The sequence below is a fragment of the Clarias gariepinus genome, chromosome 7 (genome assembly GCF_024256425.1).
Source record: "Clarias gariepinus isolate MV-2021 ecotype Netherlands chromosome 7, CGAR_prim_01v2, whole genome shotgun sequence".
In the NCBI taxonomy this organism is placed as follows: Eukaryota; Metazoa; Chordata; class Actinopteri; order Siluriformes; family Clariidae; genus Clarias; species Clarias gariepinus.
In genome coordinates this window covers 31,085,466-31,107,302 of record NC_071106.1, presented here as the reverse complement: position 1 = coordinate 31,107,302, position 21,837 = coordinate 31,085,466, and the positions used below count along the sequence as shown (strand labels likewise).

At 38.5% G+C, this 21,837-nt stretch overlaps 1 protein-coding gene across 5 annotated transcripts in view; it reads left to right on the top strand.

Moving 5' to 3' along the window:
• The window catches only part of large2 (LARGE xylosyl- and glucuronyltransferase 2), a 171,181-nt gene that overhangs the window by 123,256 nt on the left and 26,088 nt on the right, over positions 1-21,837 (top strand). Inside the window, exon 1 of one of the 5 annotated variants that reach the window (XM_053501027.1) lies at positions 4,038-4,124. The exons of 2 other annotated variants lie outside the window; for them this stretch is intronic. The gene's annotated coding sequence lies outside the window, so the exon portion shown is untranslated. Of the gene's footprint in view, positions 1-4,037; positions 4,173-4,486; positions 4,665-21,837 lie in introns of those variants that run through there. 2 more of the 5 variants (XM_053501028.1, XM_053501029.1) reach the window with 2 other exon arrangements.

Below are 21,837 nucleotides of genomic sequence, written 5' to 3'. Positions count from 1 at the left end.
CATGTGTACATAAAACACTCTTTTAAATTCCTGCTCTTTGCATTCATTTTTAAATCGTGACCTTCACAACAATCCTAAGAAAAAAAATATATGGTAAGACATTCCTCTGACTTGGAGCTTCGCCTCAACTTCACCCAGGACTCACCGTTTTATATTTATTTTGAGTAAAGCAGCAGTGGCCATCTTTTATTTAAGGTGGAAATGTTCTGACAGTTCTAGTGAAACTTACATCAGACTGCTTTCTCGATGAGCGATGATTCTGAGCTGGATTTGCAAAAATATATATTCATATAGAATACTGTGCAAAAGTCTTGACCCAACCCCTCATTTATTCATATTTTGTTCGCAAACAGACCGGACCGTCTTGTATTTTTTTTTTTTTTATGTAGTCTTGAGCAATAGTTCTCCAGGCTTCCTAAAGTCCAGTCCCTGTACCTAAGCAGTTTCAGAGCAATGTTTTTTGTTCAAGTCACACAGTGATCTGTTACACGTAAGGCATTAACCTGTGAGAAACAAGTGCAGATGATCAGGCTGGTGGTTAGTATAGCAGTGATGCTGAATCCTGAGTGGTTGGAACAGACAAGAGGGGAAATGAGGTTGCTGCTATGGTTGTTACATAAATTGTATCTTTGGGCACTTTGCAGCTTAGTACAGTAGCAATAGAACATTTGCTCCCAGTAAATTAATCTTCATCTTTTAATTTACTTTAACTCTTAAAACTCACTCTAAAAAAAGCCATTTTTGTTTTGCAGGTTTATTTTTAAATAATCATATGTAGGTTTGGACAGACATACCTTTTTTTTAGCACAACATAGGCAATATGATGAACTGTACAAATGTACAAACATGAAAAAATGGGTCATACAGGCAAAGAAATAGCACAGATAATTTTTTTTTTCACATCAATAAAACCTGTGTTTGACCGATGCTGTGTTGCCGGCGTGTTTGTCTGTCGTTTAAGTTTTAAAGAGTCTTAATATGAAGACATGAGTTTTGCACAGTATTGTTTATTCCTGGGCCTAGTGGTTAGCACCGGCGGCTGGCACCTCCAGGGTCCAGGTTCGATGCCTGACTTTGATCCCCGGTTCATTTAAAGCTACACTGAACTGGTGCTTTTTTCAATTGAGTGAAACAGAAAGAGAATCAAGCATGCCAGAATGCACGATCTGAGTTGTATTTCAGCTGGAAAATTAACAGATGCGTTTTGAAGACCTCTAAGACTTAAATTAACTTAAAATGAGGTATGACTGATGAGTTATAAATACCCAGTGAACAGTTTAAGCCTTTTAGACATTATTTCTATTATTCACAGTGCAAAAATGATACCATAGCAAATGAAATCTTATCCAAGTAAAATATCATTAAGCCTAGTTCTAGTCATTTTAATTTTAATAGTTCATTATAACTTTCAAACTGGAAACAAAACCTTTAAAATTATTATTTAAGTACAAAGCAGTGTCTCTGCGATACATACAGTACATACATGCATATATTCATACAGTATATGGCCAAAAGTTTGTGGACACCTGATCATGGCATTCATGCATGCTTTATGTCACTTGGTATTGTTATATTCATTCATTTATGTTCTGTACTGCTTAGCCTGCACAGGGTGGCAGGGGTCTTGAGCCTATCCCAGGAGAATTTAGGCATGAGACAGAGTACACCCGGGCCATACACACACACTGTCTAGGGGCAATTAACCTAATCTGCATGTGGATTGTTACACAACTTGAACTGTGAGAGGAAACCCACCAAGCATGAGGAGAACATGCAAATGCCACGACCTAAAGCGCGACTCGAACCCTTGACCCTGGAGGTTTAAGGCTAAAGTGCTAAGCACCGTGCCGCTATGCCACTGGTATTGTCATATTGTCAGGGAAATTGTAATGCTGTAACATACAAGATACTTTATACAGTTGTGCTTCCAGCTTTGCGGTAACAGTTAAGGAATGGGTGTGATGGTCTGGTGTCCACAAACTTTTGGCCATTTAGTGTCCGTGCTTACAAATATTTTGTATTGATTTGTTTTATTGGGCCTCTAAAGGAAATTGCATTGTTTTATCAACCAGTGAACATGTACACATAGTCCGTGTATAAGACATAATCCACGAAACATTTCTACTGCATACAATGTAATTATAATGTGGGGTACAGTATATGATAAGTTTTGAATGAGTATCTAAGGCAGCTTCACATGAATGACTGTGTGTGTGCGTGTGTGTGTGTGTGCGCAAGTGCATTCACGTTTATTCGAGCACTGCTGTTTGCCAGTGTAGATAAGAGGCACGTGAGAGGAACTGTCAGTCACTATGCTAACAGCCTAATGAGTGCTGAAGGATCCTGAATGACAAAGGGCCTTTTTGCTGCCTGATAGGAATGCTTGATTATACCACGGTGCATTAGCAAAGCGAGCTAATGTTAACCATTAGCTCAATCTTTGTATCTGCTACATACACTCTTGCAAAGGACGGCTGCTGGTTCATTTATCAGGTGAAGAAGTGCTGGAGTTAGACTTTGCACTCTTGCTGTGTTTGCTGTCTTTTGTCATGCGGCTGTAGCTATTTAAGGTGACAACAATATACAACTCCAAAGCTGAATCAATCTTTCTTTCTTTCTTTCTTTCTTTCTTTCTTTTTTCTTTTCAAAATCATATATAACATATATGATAGTCTGAAAAATTTGTTGAATGTTGCCGATTACCTATCTTGCCTTCATAATTTGCATGAGGAGCGTTCGGGTCAAACCGGGACTTTTGATCAGAATTTTTATCAGAATGAAAAACCAGAATAGCTGCACTAATGCACTTATCCCAGCGTTTCACTTGTGCTTGGATACCATCAAGGTATAAAGCTTTTTCCGTACACCAGAGCCATGATCAGACTGTCTGCTTCACGTCATCGTCTCTACTGAAATAATGGTCTCCCAGCCTGGTATGATCATCAAAAGCTTTCTGTTTTTCCAGGATAAAGGGAGTTATTGCCACATCAGTCATTCAGTCCTGACCTCGGTCGAAGTGATGTTCCACATGTTTGGGACATTAAAGGAGTTCCTGGGAGGCCAGCGTTTCATACGCTGTCAATCAAATCATGGCTACGGTGTTCTGAGAAAACGTTTTACTTTGATGGTATCCAAGCACTAGTAAAACAATGGGATAGGTGTATTAGTATGGCAGGGAATTATATAGAGAAGGCAGTTTTTTTTCTCTCCTCTCATAAGTGTGTTCTGTTATTTTGCACAATGGAAAGTCCCAGTCTGACACAGACGCCCTTGTATATTGTACATTTCATTCTATTATGTACAAGTCTTCTGTTATTTTGCATTAAATCCATATTGCTTTTTCATAATATTTTATATTAGAGAACAAACTTTCTATTATATTGCTGCAATATAACAGCTGGAGATGCAAACCAAAGTTCCTTATACTTGTATGGGAGTACTATGGTATACTTTCCTATTTAATTTGTTTTGTTTTCTGTCAAGATGTCATCAATCTTTGAAAAAGTTTTATGCCATACTGAAACAGACCTCCAGTAAATTCAGTTTGCAATCAGAGACCGCTTTGTAAAAATGCCCTTGATGCTCCAGCTCCAGAATTAGAATAATCTTTAAGTGGTGTGTATACTCCCCTCATTTTTCAGTTTTGGATCTAACCAGACCTCATGTGTAGGTCAGAAAGAACATGAAGGCAGTTCATTTCACCACTTTGGAAGGGCGTGTGTGCCCTCGGAGGAATTCATAAAGGTTTCTATTCTGTTCTGGCAAAGTCAGCAACAATGAAAAGTGAAGTAGAGAATATCAAGAAGGAGAGAGAGGGGGAGAAGGAAGAGAGGAGAGGTGAAAGAGGAGCCTTTGATCCTAAGGCGAGACGCAAACCTGCTAAGGCATGCTTGCTGGAGAGTGAAGGGAAGTGGGAGGAGTGTGCATTGATTGGCACACACGCTCACACACTCACACACACCCATGTCTATGCACATAGTCACACACAAAGGTAGGAAAGTTCAAAGTTTGCTGGTGGCAAATCGCATTGACTTGCTGTCCCTGCAGGTTACTCGGGGAGTTTCATTCAGCCGTCAGGGAACTCAAGCAACCAGGGAAGACTAAGGAAGAAACGGAGGAATTAGGTAAAAAAGGACAAAAAGAACGCAATCTGGAATTGGCACTGTATGGAGGTACAGATTAATGTACCCTTTCTCATTTTCTCTGCTTTGAAAGCAGCCTTTGTGTATCTCTCTCTCTCTCTCTCTCTCTCTCTCTTCCTCTCTCTCTCTCTGTTCTTCCGCAGTAATACGATCCTCTGATCCAGGGATAGACTGAGTCCTACTTTCAACACTCTTCCCTTCAATCTGAATGCAGTATGTGTACCTAGTGCAGGCAGTGCATGCTATTACTGCGTAGGTGTGCTTAGCATTGGCAGATGATACTGTCTGTGACATAGTACTTTTATTTCAAAAAAGATATTTAGAACAAAACACAGCAGTAGGATACTAATAGGTTAAAAAAAAAAAAAAAGGGGGATAAGGTTATTAGAGGTTCCAAGAGGTTTTTGTTTCAAATCCCAGGACTGTGGAGTCTGTCTCGACTGCTAGATGCTTGCATTTGATTGGATTCTGGCTTGCTTGGAAGTCATTTTGGATATAAAAACATCTGCGATAAAAATGCAGGTAAATGAACAGCAAATATTTCTACATATGCATTTCAGGTATGAGCGTTTGCAAAACAGTGTTGCAGTACTTGTTTGGACTTTGGAGCGATGTAAAAGGTCATGTCTTCTGATGAGTTCAGATTGATCCTATTCCAGAGCAATGGGGCGTGAGGGTAAGAAGGGAAGCGCATGAAGTGATGCACTCATCATGCATAGTGCTTATTGTACAATCCTTTGGAGACAGTGTTATGATATGGGGTTGCTTCAGTTCCTCAGGTCTGCAACACGGGAAAAAAAGGAAGTCAGCTGACAACCTAAATGTACTGATGGCATATTACAACTATGGTTTCTATGACCGATTTTAGAACTCAGATCAGTAAAAAGTGGGTCTGGGAGGATGAGGAATCATTTTCACACATGAATTTGCCACCATATTGGGTGCTATAATCTAATTTATTTGTGGAACTTGCAGTGGACCAAGTTAGGAAGAAGTTGTTAAACTGGCAGTGCAAGTAGCCAGCTATGTCTCACATTACCATAATATATCAAACAAAAGGCTGAATGTTTGCACGATTCATTATTATAAGCATCAATTGAACTGATTTGGCTTCACACAGGATCAAGGTTATCATAAGGTCAAAATGTGTAAAATAATTTTTCTTTAATAGAATAGCTTCCTTTTTAAAGCACACTTTAGGAGTGTTTGAGGAGTACAAATTAATAACAAGAAGAGTGGGAATAGAAATAGGCGCTGATGGCGGTACAGTGGCTTTACTGGTTAGCACTGGCACCTTGCACCTCTAAGTCATGGGTTTGATTTGTGCTTGGTGGGTTCCGTCTGGGTTTTCCGGTTTCCTCCATCAGTCCACAGACATGCAGATAAGGTTAATTGGCGTTTGCAAAATGCCTATAGTGTGTAAATTGGCGTTTGAAACTACCATGGTTGTACAAATGGGAACCAAATGGACATTATTGGCCTCCACGGTCTCTAGTTGGACTACACAGGTTCTTGGATGGAGATGGATAGGCGTCGGTGCCATTGGTTATGTGTTTAAGTTTAAGGCCAAACTGAAAAAAAACAAACAAATATTGCCAATATTTTGGTAGTAAGACTGATCACTATATATATATATATATATATAGGATACGTTTAGGTTTATGGCACAGCTTCTGTCTATTTAGTAACGGACAAAAACTTAATAAAAGGCAAAGCTAACAGTGTTATAATGATGACTACACATCACTAAACCCTCAAATGATGTAGCTCAACCTTTACAGATCGTAAGCTCCCACTCTTTCCAAACTTTTTCTCTTTTTGTAATGTGTCATTTACTTTGTCCTCATTGAACAGCCAGTCTTATTAGTCTTCATGTAGGCATTTTTATTTCTTTCAAGCTTTCAGTATTAAATGACTTCCTGAAGGTTTCATTAAACTCATATAAAATGAAATTAAGCCTGATGACGAAATCCATTTAAAAATAAAGAAAAAAAGAAGTCACTAACCCTTAATTCGATTTAAGGCGTATTAATCAAGGATCGCATTACTGAGGAGGCAGACATAGATATACACACTCTCAAAAGCTCTTATAGGATATGAACATTTTTTTGAATTAAAAGGATTTCCTTAAATACCACATACATGCTTATGCAAACAATTTGTTTCTATATCTAAGTTGATAAATGGTGTTCAATATAGAGACGTGTACATGCACAGAATTAAGGTGAGCAAACCGCACTGAAAATCGAAAAACTCTGGAGGTAGAGTAGTGGCCAGCTATGTGTATAAAAGATATCAGACATTCTGTATTCTGTAAGTGGATAGCCTCACCAACAATAGGCTTCATTAATATATGACCTGTTATAAACTTACTTTGAATGATGTAAAATAACAGAATGTTATTATCTACTGATTCGCTCACACTGATTTAGTAATTTTTTAACAGGTTGACTGTTTGAGGCATAAATATTTGAATACGGTTTGGTGTTTCTCATACCTTACACCCACGCAAAGTCCTTGAGAAAATCTGAACAAGAAAAGCTGTGTCTGGAAATATTTTTTTGCCGCAGAGAGTAGAACTGGTGTGGTGTTCAAATCGAAGGTCTACACTGGACTTTGTCTTGGGAGTGGGTGGATTTCGGATGGGAGCTGGTAGGCAGATACAGTATAAAGCTTGGGGGATGAAAGTGAGAAAGACATTTTGCCTTTGTGAGCAACAAACTAGCCAGGTGACTGTGCAAATAAATGTGTTGACTATCAGATTATTGTAAATGTGCATTACCATTGTGACCATATAAACCTTTAAATTTTTGTTCTAATGTTAAAAGTTTTTAACTCATTAGAATTATTTCAAGCCAGGATGCTCCACTAGGACTCAAAGGCTGAAAAATAGATTTTTTATCTAATAAAACTTTGCTGAATTTTTAAAGGTTCTCTTTCAAATAATACACACAAAATCATGGGCAAAAAAAACAGCAGTCACAATCTTACGAATTTAAGATTTCTGTAAATTCTTGCATTGAAGTTTCCTCATGCTCCGAAAACCACTTGAGTCCTGGAAGATTCTCATGCCAAAATCCATAGATGTGATAACATGGTCATTGAGTACATTCAGGTCATCAGCTGACTTCATTTTTTGCCACACAAAGTTGCTGATTCTAAACCTGACCAACTTGACCAACTGAAGCAACCCCTGATCATAACACTGCCCCCAGAGACCTGCATGGTGGGTGCATTACCTCATGCTCTTCCCTTTTTAACCTGATCTGCCCAATCACTCTGGAATAGGGTCAGTCTGGACTCATCAGACCACATGACCTCAGACCTTTTCACCTTGCTCCAAAGTTAAATCTTGTAACCTTTTTTTTATTCTGATTAATCTAACTAACAATTTTCTTTTTATGGCGATAGCTGTTTATTATCCATCCAAATTCCACATTATACGTGTGGAAATGCTTAAATTTCACTATTACACATATTAAAGATATCTTTTTTTTTTATTTTATTAAAATGCAACTTCACCTAGTCGTTCATGAATTCATTCTTACCACATTTCATCTGTGAAGTTGAGGGCTCAGCACTTTCCTTCCAAGTCGTAATAATGTGTTATTATGATAACTGTTCTAAACCGAATTCCAGTCATTTTCATTTTTTGCAGGCGAATAATTTTACCCTTTTTGTGGCCAGGGAATGTACATCACCAAAAGGAGGAAATTTAACCTGCAATTAAGCTATGATACTTGATCACATTTAAGATGTTTTTTTCTTCTTTTTATAATAATTAAACAAATATCCTTTCATAAACTCTTATGGATATGTTGTTGTCTCACCCACTCATTGTTCATACCGCTTTATCCTGTATATAGGGTTGCAGGGGCCTGAAGCCTATGCTTGACTTATAGCACCAGGCTGGGGTGCCAATCCATCTCAGTCTTTAGTATATATTGATATTAAAATTAAGCAGAAGGTACATCAGTATTCGTAGTCTGTTGGTGAAGACGTGGATGCACTTTGAGGTAGACATTTATTGGAAGGATTTAGGGTGAGACAGAAGTGAATTGCTTGTTACAACAACCCTCAGAGCTTTGGGATAACACTAAAGAAGCAAATGGCCGACACCACTGGATTGACTACATTTGGTGCCTGTGGGATAGTGTGTCATCTTGTCTAGCCACTCATTTAAAAATCAAATGTTCAGTCAGGTTACTTTAACGGTAATTACAACTGTAGGTGGCGTCTGTAAGTAATTCCTCCGTGTATGACTGTAATGATGGAATGTATGCCTGCAGTCAGTTCCTCCACTGTGGTGATTAACGAAGCTGAAGCAAGTTCCTACTAGCTCTTGACAAACTTTGTTGTTTATTTAAGGTAATATGCACCTTGCTTCATAGTTGGTGATTAGCCAATTAGCCATTTATTATGGTTTGTAGATAAAAAAGACAGCCGTTGCAACTTAGAGCTGGCAGACAATCAACTTTGCTCAAGGCGCTGAAAAATGGTGTGGTTTATCCACGGAACTCTGGTGCCATTATGTCTCGTTCTGGTTGTAGATTTTCTTGAGAGTTATGCCAGGATAGATTGATGCTTCTGTCTGCTATTTAAGGAGAAAGTTGCGTCTAACGGTTCTGACTGAAGAAAGTGCTTAATTCTGTAAGATCCTGATGCTCGCAGCACTTTCAAAGTGCCGATTGTTTTAAGGGACGGCACTAAATCTTTTCTCTATTTTCTCACTCTCCAGCTTCTTTCTCTTTATCAGCCTTGATCGCCAAGCCACAGTGGTGGTTTATGATGTCTAAGACTCCAAGGAACGAAAGAAACCATTTTGCATGGTTTGCCAAGAAAGCAGAGAGGAAGATTAGCTTGCTTTAAGGCCTCAAAGGGATGTCTCGAGAGAAGGGGAAGGAATAGAATTGTGGGGATAGGAAGAGATGTATATAGAGAGATACAAAGTGGTTTTTGAAGATTAGCTTCCTAATGCACAGCGTATCGTACTCGTAGGCAGACTCGCTGACTCTGGATGACTGCTATTCCAAAATCCCATGGTGTAAAGCCACTGATGAGCTACTCTTATTGCCAGTCAGTTTTTCTTTCTTGGCTTAAACAAGAAAAAGAAATCACTTTTATATCAGACTCTGTGAATTTACCCTGAACTTAGATCATGGTTCATTGTTATTGTTTTTTAGTGGCAACTGACCTGTCTCCTGAGTACCTGCAACGAACTTCCTGCCAAAAAACAAGGACATGATGGTGGAACTAGTGATTTTGATCCATATTGCCATGATAGCGTCATGCAGTTGTTGTAGATTTCTTTCAGCTTAACATCCACGATATGAATCTGCCGTGCTATAGAGCATTGAGTTCTGGTAAGTTGTGCTTCCATTTGAGTACACTGAACTCATGATCATGTTCAAGAAACCAGTTTGAGATGATTTTAGCTTTGTGACAAGACGTGCTATCCTCTGCTTATAAAGGGATGGACATGGTCAGGTAGGATGTGGCATTTCAACTATGCTCAGTTGGTACTAAAGCGCCCGAAGTGTGCCAAGAAAATATCCACCACACCATTATACCACCACCACCACCACCACCAGCAGCAGCAGCAGCATGAACCGTTGATATAAGGCATGGATTCATGCTTTTCTATTTTTATTCTCCTCTGACCTCTGCCATCAACAAAGCATTCTGTTGCCTGTTCACTGGAGTTTTTTTTTTTTTTTTTTTTTTTAGAGCATTTTCTGTAAATCCTAGAGATGACTGTATGTCAAAATCCCAGTGGATAAGCAGTTTTAGAAGTACTCAGACCAACCCATCTGGCACCAACAACCATGCCAGTCACTGAAATCACCTTTCGTCCTCATTCTCATGCTCTGTTTGGACTTCAGCAGATTGTCTTGACCATGCATCTGTCTGTGGCGACTCCTCAACAGGAGCAGTCGCAATATAAAAAAAACTAGCCCCGCCATGTGGTTGCATGGTGTGTATTTTGACAAATGGTCAAAGAAAGAGACTTTATAAATTCTTGTGAATGCAATCTTATAAATGTAGCTCCTTCCAAATAGAATACAAAGCCCGAATTTGAAGTACAGTATAGGAATATATTGTTATATTTATTTTATTTACTTATTTATTACTATTATTTATTACTGGTTCAGGATTTAAAGAAAGTAAATCAGATTAATTTAAGCCTGTTCAGCTTCAAAACCCCCATATAGTATGCAGTACATGTTCTGTTTGTGTAGGTGTGTGTGTGTGTAAGAGAGAAAGAGAATAAGTGGGTGTTGCTGGGTCAGCAAGGTGATTATGTTTTAATCAGAGGGATCTTGTCTCTGATTGTATGCACAGCTTAAAAGTCCCTTGTTTAAAAGGGCTTAGATGCACTAATGCCACTCCGGTGCATGGCGAATATGGAGTCCTAATTTATTTCCATTACTATCCTTTCCAGTGGGTTTTGATTGATAGCTGGGGCAAGATTGTGTCATGCTTTCACAAGTTGTGTCACGCTTGAGAAACAGGGACGCGTGTTTGTTATCTTGGTCTCCAACACTCGCCTATGGAATCGACTACTGAAACATTCTGTATATAGTCATGTACAAAAAAGTACTTTCTTGGCAACATGGTGGAAACTTGCCGCTCATCTTGAGTGCATCACTGTGGCTGACTTCAGACTTGAATAGACTTGCATAACATTCCTTTATCAAAGATTATTTTAAGGGAGAAAGATAATCAGTGGCACTTAACACTGCTTAATCTGAGCGTGCGTATTATATATACAGGAGATACAGTAGCTCAGAAGAAATTGTAAGATGAAGACAAAAAACATTGTTTCCTCCACAGCTTTCAACACGTTCTGATATCACAAGATTTTAGTTCATACTTTGGCTGCTCACCAATATTTTTTTTATTAGATCTGTGCCTTCTTCCAAGCCAGAGACAGAAATCTATCATCAAATTATGTTAAATCAACAATAAACAGGAAATAAAAAAAGTAAACATATTGTGCATAGACACGATGTTTGTATAGATTTTATTTTCACGTAGGATTTCGTACCCGATAAAAAAAGAAAATGCAATGGATTTTAATAATCCTTGAAGTAATACATGCCAACGGATTACAAATTTGTTTTGCTTGTGGATTTAAGACCACAATATCGAGAATAGAGCTCACTGCGTTTCAAACCACAATATTCAACTATTTAATGCAAATTCACTTTTATTAAATCAAATCATATTTATTTACGCTAACAGCAAATAATTTAAGAAATTATCTCATTAAGAGGATGTTTGCCAATACTTTTCTAAAAACTCAAAATGATTATATTAAATGATCAAATGTTCAAATAATTATAAACTTTTTTTTATAAAAAATTATAAATTAGACCCATTAGGGTTCGCACAGACTCCCATTGTAAACTTTGTTTTAAATTCTAACTTGGTATTTCTATAATTTTGTATATTACAGTATTACAGTATATAGTAATGGAGGCGATATTGCAGCGTAGTGGATAGCACTGTGGCCTTGCACCTCCAGGGTCGAGGGTTCCATTTCCGTCTGTGTGCGTGGAGTTTGCATGTTCTCCCTGTGCTTGGTGGGTTTCCTCTGGTTTCCTCCCCAGAAAGGGAACAGCTGAAAAACAAAGAAGACAGTAAATAAAAACCTGGAAATGTAGTAAAGTTTTTGAAACTAAATAAAAAATGCCAAGAAAAATTACTCAATTGTTCCAAAGTGATAGCAATAAAACAAGTACACCAGATGGGGTTAAAGGTAAAGGTTTAATAATTTAATAAAAGTTGTAAATGTATTATTTTTAATATTAAAATTATTTAATTTATTAAATACTCAATACAGCCCTAATTTATGAACATCAATCCATTCATCTATCTAGGAAACTCTGTAGTCCAACAAAGTATTCATGTATCCACTGTATTTATTCCCATTTTTCTGCCATGGCAGGAACTCCGGTCAACATTCACAAGCTACGGGCAATTTGGAATGCCAATTAGCATGTCCTATTAGAAAATTAAAGTGACCAGAGGAAACCCACCAAGCACAGTGAGACCATACAAACTCCATGCACACAGACCCCGAGGCGGGAATCGAACCTATTCCCTTGAGGTGCAAGGCGACAGTGCTAACCACTAAGCCTCCATGTTGCCAATTTATTGACATAGACACGTGTTAATATTCTTCCCATGTTTGGTGAGGTGCGTGTGTATGCTTTTACTTTGTGACTCTAAGGTCTACATGCCCTGAATATTTCCCCTCCAATATCATTATAATGAAAAAAAAAAAAACCTTATTGTTGATGTGCATTAAAGAAATTAGGTCGAGCACATAATGTTCCATGTTTCAAGTCATCCTTTAGCAATAGTATCTTTTCAGTTTTCAGCTTTGACTGTGGCATTTTGACCTGCACAGGAGGGAGATGGGTATGGTGGAACAAAAGGCTGCATGCTCAGGGCTTTGTAGTTTTATATATATCTCCCACAGCAGATAAGATGAGTGTTGGTTGTAAACGTCGCCGAGGTCTCTGTGCGTCCATATTTCAAATCCACAGCCCTTTTTCCTTCTTCTCTCTCTCTCTCTCTCTCTCTCTCAGTTCTGCTTTACTAGAGCTTTTATCCCAGCGGACTGTAAGCATTTTGTTTTGTTGCTGGTTCGACAAAAGATCCTCATTAAAGTTACCCGGCTCTCCTTATATCCTCCCTCTGCCTTTTTGCCGCTCTCCTTTCGTCTCTCTCTCTCTCTCCATTTCCCTCTCTTTATGTGTGCTCGGGGCGAGGATAAACTGTCACCTCCCAGAAACCCGCACCTTTGGAGACGCAAAATGAGCAAGAAAGCAGACTGTACTTTGGCTAAAGGCTGAGTCAGTGCTTAGGACTGTTGATATGTCAAGCTACCAAAAGCAATAATTAATGTGGATGTAAACACGAAGAGGCGGTGTGTGTGGCCTAACTGCAAGTGTAAGCGTGATCCAGGCGCCGTACGATCGCATCAGAGAGAATTGTGATGACGAGCAATGAGAGATGGTGTGCAGGTGAGATTTTTGTGCCACGGGGATAAAGGAAAGACTTCCAGCATAAACAGAACAAGTGAAGACACTGAGATGTGCACAGATAATATTTTCTATCTTGCAGGACCAAGCTCTGTCGGCTTGGTGATTTTTATTTAAAAAATATTGTTCAAACCTTTTAGCATATTTTTTAGAATTGTAATTAATATGCACTGCCCCTTTCAAATAAAGAATAAAGATACACAGAATTTCAGTATCCATTAACATTCGTAAAAAATCTGGCTCCTTAAAACAAACCAGACAATAAACAATATTGCTGTCGAATTAAAAAAGTGAAAAAAATCACAATGTTTAAAAATGTAATTGAATCAAGTCTAAATATGATTCCCTGCTCTATTGTTGGTGCATTTAGTGTTGCAGAACAGCAATGAAACTAGTTTACTCTTGTTACTGCTCATGCTAACACAGCTAGAAACAGTCATTATCTCATCATCATCTTTATTCCTCTCTCGTAAAAGTTAATTTCAGCTTGTCGCATTGCAAAGAAACCGCAAAGCACCAAGCCCTCCCCCTGAAGACTTTCATTGCTTCTGACTGTTACGAGGCACTGACACTGGATACACCTTCGAAAAAAATGATAAATAAATGCAACTTCACTGAAGACCCTACCATATCACTAATTACAGTGGTACCTCGGCATTTTTGCCTTTAAAACTTACGGAGCATTTTTGCTATATAGCAAACGGACCGAGATTATCTGCATTCACGCTATTACCTATGGGAAAATGCGTTTCACAATATAATTTTTGCCTCAAAAACTCGCATTTGAAACGGATTAAATCCCAACTACACCGAGGTACCACTGTACTCCTATTTGTATATAAGGAGTGTAATGATCATGTGGAGGCTGCTGTGTGTTTAAGCGGAAGCTGTTTATTCAGGTCTATCAGGTATTATTCAGGAAATTCAGGTCACAGTCTGACATCGATATTGCACAAAGGTCACAATGATAGACAGCTTCAGCATGAGAGTAATAATCGAGAACACAAACTATGAATCAAATACAAAGAGGCACGTAAAAAGAAACAGAATATAGCAACAATGCAAGCAAAGATGTATATCCTGTAAATAACTAAGACGAAGTGCGACTATAATAACAAGAAGCGGATAATGACAATGATTAGGGGTGTAGGAGTGGAGTAGTTAACTATAGAAACAAGAAGTACAGTATAGCTATACAGTATACTATAGTTTGTGATCAGTGGGTCTTTTAGGTTGAGGTTGCTCAGGTGGCTAATGCTTTAGGTTGCTAATGTAGGGGTTTGGTGGATCTGGGTTCGAGTCCCACTGTTGGTGGATTGCTATACCCCATACTACCCAGCCACTGGATGTATTTCAAGCCTGGATAAAATGAGAGCGTTATGCCTGCATGGAGGGCAGCAGGTGTCAAACCCGTGCCAGGTTGTGTGTGTGGATCGGATGGTCTGCTGGGGTGACCCCTCAACAGGAGCAGCTGAAAGTTTGTTTGTGATAGGTGAATACTTTAGCTATGATCGCAGTACATCCTTTAATTTTTAGATTATTAAACTGATTACATATTAAAAGCTGTCATGAGTCATTAGGCTAAGCTGTGAATACAACCAGCAAAAGAAAAATCTGTTTCTTTTATTATTTGTCAGTTTAAGTGTATTAAATCCCCCAGGAGCCCAAAATCTGTGATTACTTTCTAATTAGTTTAATGTTGGTCTTGTGGTCACACACTATGAAGCACAAACTATGTATAATTGCCTTTTTATAATGTCTACATACACTTTATGAGACTTCCTACCCAGTCAATAAACAGTGGGGTGTCCTGATCTTGGGTTAAGCTTGTGTCAGCCTTATAATTCCCCATCTCCAGTCATAAGACTGGACTGAAAGGAAGATGTGAGAAATGCAAAGCTAACAAGATCAACAGCTGTAAAATCCATTATGAAATCTAAGACAGAGGCCACAAAATGGAAGTACGGGTCAGATCCATGCCTGCAGAGAGACGCCATCATCTGGTAGAAATGGAATATTTCAAAATAGATGTGTGTGACACAGCAGATTTAATAATATAACTCGGCAGGAGGGAAAACAGTGTGTGTGTTCAGTCTATGGTACCCTCTGTTGTTGGGATATTTTCTTAGTTGTAAGTGTAACAGTCTGATACATCATGTACTATACAGTGTAGAGGATCAAAGCTATTATTTTTAGCCACGTACTGCGCATAATATTTAGATTCGCCCTATGATTCATTTCAAGTCTGAGCCACCTAGGAAGAGAAACTGAGCAAGTGTAGCCTACTGTGATAATCCTCAGTTCAGCCAGTTTCAGTGGTTTAAGTATATACACTGATCAGCCATAACATTAAAATTGATTACGAGTTATATAATATACCAATAGACTAGTGAAGGGATCATGGGCCCAACACTCACCCATGCCTATGGTGACTTAAGGCCAGCTCGACCAGTCCGTTCTCACAGAAACTTGTTAAAAAAAGTCAATGCTGGCCATGATTGACAGATGGTAGAGCACCTAATGCACCACAGGGGACTGAAGAAATAATAATACCAATAATAACTGCTTCAGGCAATGTGGTATTCAGAAACATTTTTAAAGTATTTTCTGTCTGTATTTGTTTGAGGGGCATTTCTAAAAGGGGCTTAAAGAGACCTTTTAGCTTAGTGGATCGAAGCATTAAACAAATTAACTGCAAGTTTGACCTGTAATCAGCCTAAATTGTGCTTTTCCTGGCCATACTGGATCGTTAGAAGTATGATGAGTGCAGCTTGGTGGGCTCAGATGACATTGAAGTGGCTTAGGGCTGTCAGTGAATAGTCATGACACACTCTGACTACATAATATGGACCTCCCCATTTGCTATCACAAGCTCTGACCTTTTGTAGTGATCTCCAGCTGTCGACGGCAAGATGGAGTGCCGGGGAGGGGGCAAGCGATGGAGTTGAAACACGATCATAACAAGGAAAAAAGAATCATATTACCATTCCTGGTGCATAAATCATCAGGACGGTATTATTTTGCAGTGTGTGTTCATCGACGTAGGGGATTTCCCATTTGGCATCATGACCTTTGGCCTTATTTTTCTTGGAAAGCAGCTACTGGAGCATAGATGAATAAGGATACATTTCTATGTAATTTATGTTAACAGTTTAACAGCAAAATAAACACTACCTTTGGATGTTTGCTCGTTTTTGGCAAAATATTTTCTTTCATACAAGGTTGTCTCTAACAAAATGTTTAATTTGAAAAACGTTACTTACTTATCCTTCTTAGGCACCACGTTGGTGTAGTGGTAAGCACAGTTGCCATGCACCTCCAGGTTCAATTCCCCACCTCGGGAATAGAGTTTGCATATTCCTTTTGTGCTTGGTGGGTTTCCTCCGGTCCCCCCAGATGTTCCAGGCCCCCCCGCAACCTGTATACAGGATAAAGCGATATAAACCGCGAGCGACATGCTTCTCTAGAAGCCTTGAACTTCTTTTAAGTGATATGTAAGGCACGGTATCAAAGTGAAATCGGTAGAAGAAAGGCTTCTATTTCTTTTCTCATTATTTTTAACAATTTTTTGTAAAGTAATTAATTTTTGTATGCGGCAAAACTCAACACTTTTTTTTCCTTGTTCCAAATTGGTGCCATCCACCAATTACAAAAACACCAGAGCAGGGACCCTAATCAGCAATGGAACATAGGATAGATATTGGGAATGACATCCACCTCCGGGACAGCATTGTTTTAATAACGTATAGCGTTTTGAAAAATCGACCAAATTCACACGGAAATAACTAAAACAATGTGTTTGTTTCTGGACCTCATGTGGAACTGGTTTATCAGGGATGATTTAGCGGATCAGTGATATGTGAGAGTGTGTGTGTCCCAATCATCTTCTTATTAGCCGTTTTTTCTTATTCTCCTTTTAGTGCATTTATTTGATTTATTTCTACTATGTGTGACTGTCTGAAATTCTTTTTTATTATTCCTCCTTGTTTTCAGGGTCGTCCGCCTCAGTCAGCTTATGTTAAATTGCTTGGAATTATATTTCATTATAGAATTTGTAGTATTTTTCCCTGAAGTTGTGCTTCATAGAAAAACTTGGTTATGCTTGAAGAAAAAAAAATTCTCTTCCCTTCCAAGGTCACCAGAGCAATGTAAGCACAAACTCCTTATTCGCTTTGCTTTAACAGTCTTCTTGTGCCTGTCCCTGAGGTTTAAGAAAGTGACTGCGTCGCTAACTCTTTGTGGGAATGTTTGAGTGGACGACATGTGACTAGAGAAAGGCCTTGAAAGGCACTGTGAATAAACACCCAGGTAAAAAGGAAGCAATAAAACAGCCAGGGAGAAGGCAGCGTTATACACACTTCAGTAGCACCAGTAGTGCGGTAAGAAGATGCAGTGACACAACACAATGAACTGGGTCACAATATCACCTTTTAGACTTTATAATTCACAAAAAAAAGATGAAAAGAGATCTTCGATTTAACTCCATATTAACTTTATTAAGTAGACTTTATGGGTGGCATGGTGGCTCTGTGGTTAGCACTGTTACTTTGCCCCTCTACCAATGGATTGGCACCCCATCCAGGATGTACCCGCCTCATTTCCTAATCTAATATCCTTTATACAGGATAAGCGGTATACAGTAGATGATGAATGAATGAATAATATTTCGCTATGACAATGTGGACATGTTAAGCTTGACAAAATCAAACTAAAAATGTGATGTACTTACAGAAGTTGTTAAATCCTCTATTGAAGAAAGACAAAATGATTCGATTTTATAATTACATTAGCCAGATTTTAACAAGGGCAGTTACCCCTAAACTACAGGGTGGACATACATTTTAGGGACATGTCCAAAATGGTTATTATTATTATTAGTAGTATTCATATGAAAAATTAGTTTTGTTAAATAATTTTTTGAGAACAATAGAAACATTTGAAAAGTTTTAATATTTGGTGTCATTTAATCGCTTACTGCACTTACTGATGTTACTGGAGCAGCATGTGGGACTTGACAAAATCACATACACCCAATCAAAGAAAATGGTCTAAAATGAGAGAAACTTATTTCAAGAGACTTGATACGAGTCCGGATATGTGACTGAATGTTTGGTCATTTATAATAAAACCTGAGAATTTCATTATTTTGCAATATGTTCATGATAACTGGGTAATTCTGATGAGAACACCCAAGGCAATTCATAGTCATATGAACACCAATAAAACATAACACACTGCTAATCCATACTATAAGACTACAGAAATGAGATGAAATTAAAATATTAGTTTTCATTCTACTCTGACTTTTCATATTTCACTGAAATGACTAATAATATGGCAATAATTGTCTGTGTAAATCTTCTCTGAGACGGATCTCCTTTCCTTATTTTGCACATAGTCCTAATGTGGATGTTCAGCAGCTAAAATGTCCTATGTGCAAATCCGTGAATATATCTTTATATGGTAATGTTTAAGATATGTGCTGCAGAATTAATCACATAAATAATTCGCAACATGGACCCGTGCAATTGTATAACTGCAAATGGATTAATTTTTTTTTAGGGGAAAACTTAATAGTCACATACAATAGTTTAAACCATAATTGCAACACATTTACGAAATGTGATTTTTTCAATCAAATCGTGCAGGCTTACCTCATATTAAAGTTCTTCTACTGTAAAAGTCCTGTTGAATGAGCAATTTAAGATTATTATGTATATTCTTTAATGATTGCTAAACCATGAAACACTAAAAAAAAAGGAAAACTTAAAATTTCAGTAAAACTTAAAATTCTTTTGCAATAGAATTTTAATCTTTGAAGCCAACTTATTTCTTAGTTTTAAAGAAAACCACCCAACTAAATTTGTTTTATTGACATTATTTGTCTTTTGGTGGCACCTCCAAGGTCCAGGTTCAATTTCTGTCTATGTGTGCGTGGAGTTTGCATGTTCTCCCCGTGCTTGGTTGGGTTTCCTCCCATAGTCCAAAAATATGCAGAATAGGCTGACTGGCGTTCCCAAATTTCCTATAGTCTGTGTATGTGTGTGTGCCTTGTGATGGATTGGCACCCTATCCAGGTTGTACCCCGCCTCGTGCCCAAAGATTCCTGTCATAGACTCCAGGCCCCTGCAACCCTGTATACAGGATTACACAGTATAGACGATTATTTATCTTTCATATTAATAAAAACGTGCAGCACAATTTGCTCTTTTAATAATTTACATTAATGGCAGACAATTAAAGGCTTAAAATAACAGATAGATCTTTCTATAAGGAGTTGTTTATTTAACATATATGACAGGAATTGTGCTGTTAATGAAAAAAAAATGATTAAACCCTGACAGACTGCGAAAAAAGCGAGCAAGAGAGAAAAAACAGGATAATCTATGATCAGTGCCAAAAACAACACAAACAAGGGTCAAAACCAGGAAATACACAAGTGGAACAGACTTAATGATTCAGCTGCACAAGAAGACCTCGCAGTGAGGGACAGATATAATGAGGCATGAACAGATGAAGTAATTAAATGCATTGGCACAATTGCATAACGCTTTAGCGAAAGAACAGAGACGGGGAGGAAAAACAAAGTCCGTGGCATAACAAACAGAAGCGCATAAAACGAACCTAAAAGAAATCGACATTAAAGTGCACTTGGAACCATGCCTCATATGAAAAATGTAAATCGTCAGAGTGTTACAGGAAAATTTACTTTTTAGGGAAATCCTGAAAAGAAAAAAAAGCTGAAGTTGTACCATGGGAGAGTGTTATATAAACACACCAAAATTTCAGGATAAGAGTGTGAGGTTTTTAGTGTAATCTCCAAGAGAGAAAAAATACAAATACCTCTCTCTATGAAGAATATAGCACTTATAAAGGCATGTTCTGGGAGCACTGTGGTTATTTATTTAGCTTGTGTTATTAATGCAGTGGAAGCTTGGAACTAAGGATTTAAGAGTCAAAGGTCTGACTTAAGAGCTCAGCAGTGACCGTCTTGGGATTTCAGGTCACAAGCACAGAACCGATCTCTCAAGCGTGTATTAAGAAACATAAACCCGGTTGCTCACTCAGCACCTGCAACAGCGTCCATCGGATCCCCGTGGACTTGAAAACTTAATAATCCTTGGTCTGCTGTATCCGTCTTCTCTTGAAGCAGTGTCCTGCTTTTAATAAACTTGTTGTTTTCTGTTATTGGCAGCATCCAATATAGTTGCCTACAGGCGATCGTCTAATTAAAGTGAAGCATGATTAATTAAGGTGATAAAATCAGGGGCAGCATCTGCCTCTCCGTTGCTCCAGCTCCCTGTCCCTCCTTTGTTAATCTGTCTGTGCTGGAGTGATAGAGAGTCTCCCACTTCGATCTCTTTAATTAAGAGAGATGTAGACGGGACTGTGTTAATGGAGCCACGTGGCATGATGTATCTACATCTTTAATTGAGCTTTACCCTGCTGCTTTGTTTGCTGTTTAACAGTGTTCTGTTTGATCCAGGCCATTCAACATTTCACATTGGAACAAGTGTCTGCGCCTGAGCTTTTACCATCATCCAGGGGTTAGATGTGAATAGGAGTTGCTCTCAACCACCACGAACGCACCTCATGTTTACAACCTGCATTTGTATTAGATTTTATGACGCTCTACGTCATAAAATGTCACAACTACGCTCATATATTTTATTCGATTTTATTTGTATAGTGCTTTTAACATAAGTGTCACAGAGCAGCTTTATAGACATCTAAATATAGATTTCGATCCCAAGTGATAGCTCCCCGAGACGGTAAAAGGAAGAAGCCTCGAAAAAGTATCAGAAGATGCTCTATAAAGTACAAGTGTGTTCAAGTCAAGCCAGGACTTTCGACTGTTCAGAATAACACAACACACTCATCAAAGTAAAAACGACCTTTTCTGATTTCTTTATAAATGCTCCCGCCGCACTAATGCAGTGTATAATAAAGTTTCACAAGTGATTGGAAACCCTCAAAGTAGGAGCCATGATCGGATTGCCTGGTCCACATCTGAAACACTGGCCTCCCAGGAACTTCTTTAAAGGTCCGATCATGTGGAAATGGCTGGGAGTGAGGTCAGGACTGTACCGGGGATGTGGCAATAACTCCTAGCCGAGTTCCTGTAATGTGTAAGTGGTGTTCGTGAATGATTGTGTGTACAGAGGCTACGACAAGTTAGCCATTGATTTTCCAGGATCAGACGTTTCACTCGTTGATCGTTCACAGGAACGACTTGTGTGTGCTCTGGGCTAACTTGGCCGGACTCATCAAGTACAGCCTTCTTTCCTATTTATGTTTTACTGAGTCATGAAATGGAATAATGAGATAATAGATGCATTAAGGCATCCCGGTATAGGGGAAGCATCTGTATTGATGCTGATATCCAAGATCAGCTCATTTACTCATACTCTCATTGTAAAAAGCAGCAAACCAACATCCGCTATCAAGTGATACTACATGGCTTAATCCTAGTATACATTGCCACATTCATCAACAGATGACATGAGTTGACCATGATTTGCATGCATTTCCTGATTAATGATGCCAGTCAAATGATCAGTCCCTATTGTCCTTGATAATGAGGGACTCTGTTGCATTGGAGACAATAAAGCAGCGGTTTCCAAAGCAGAACAAAACCTGAT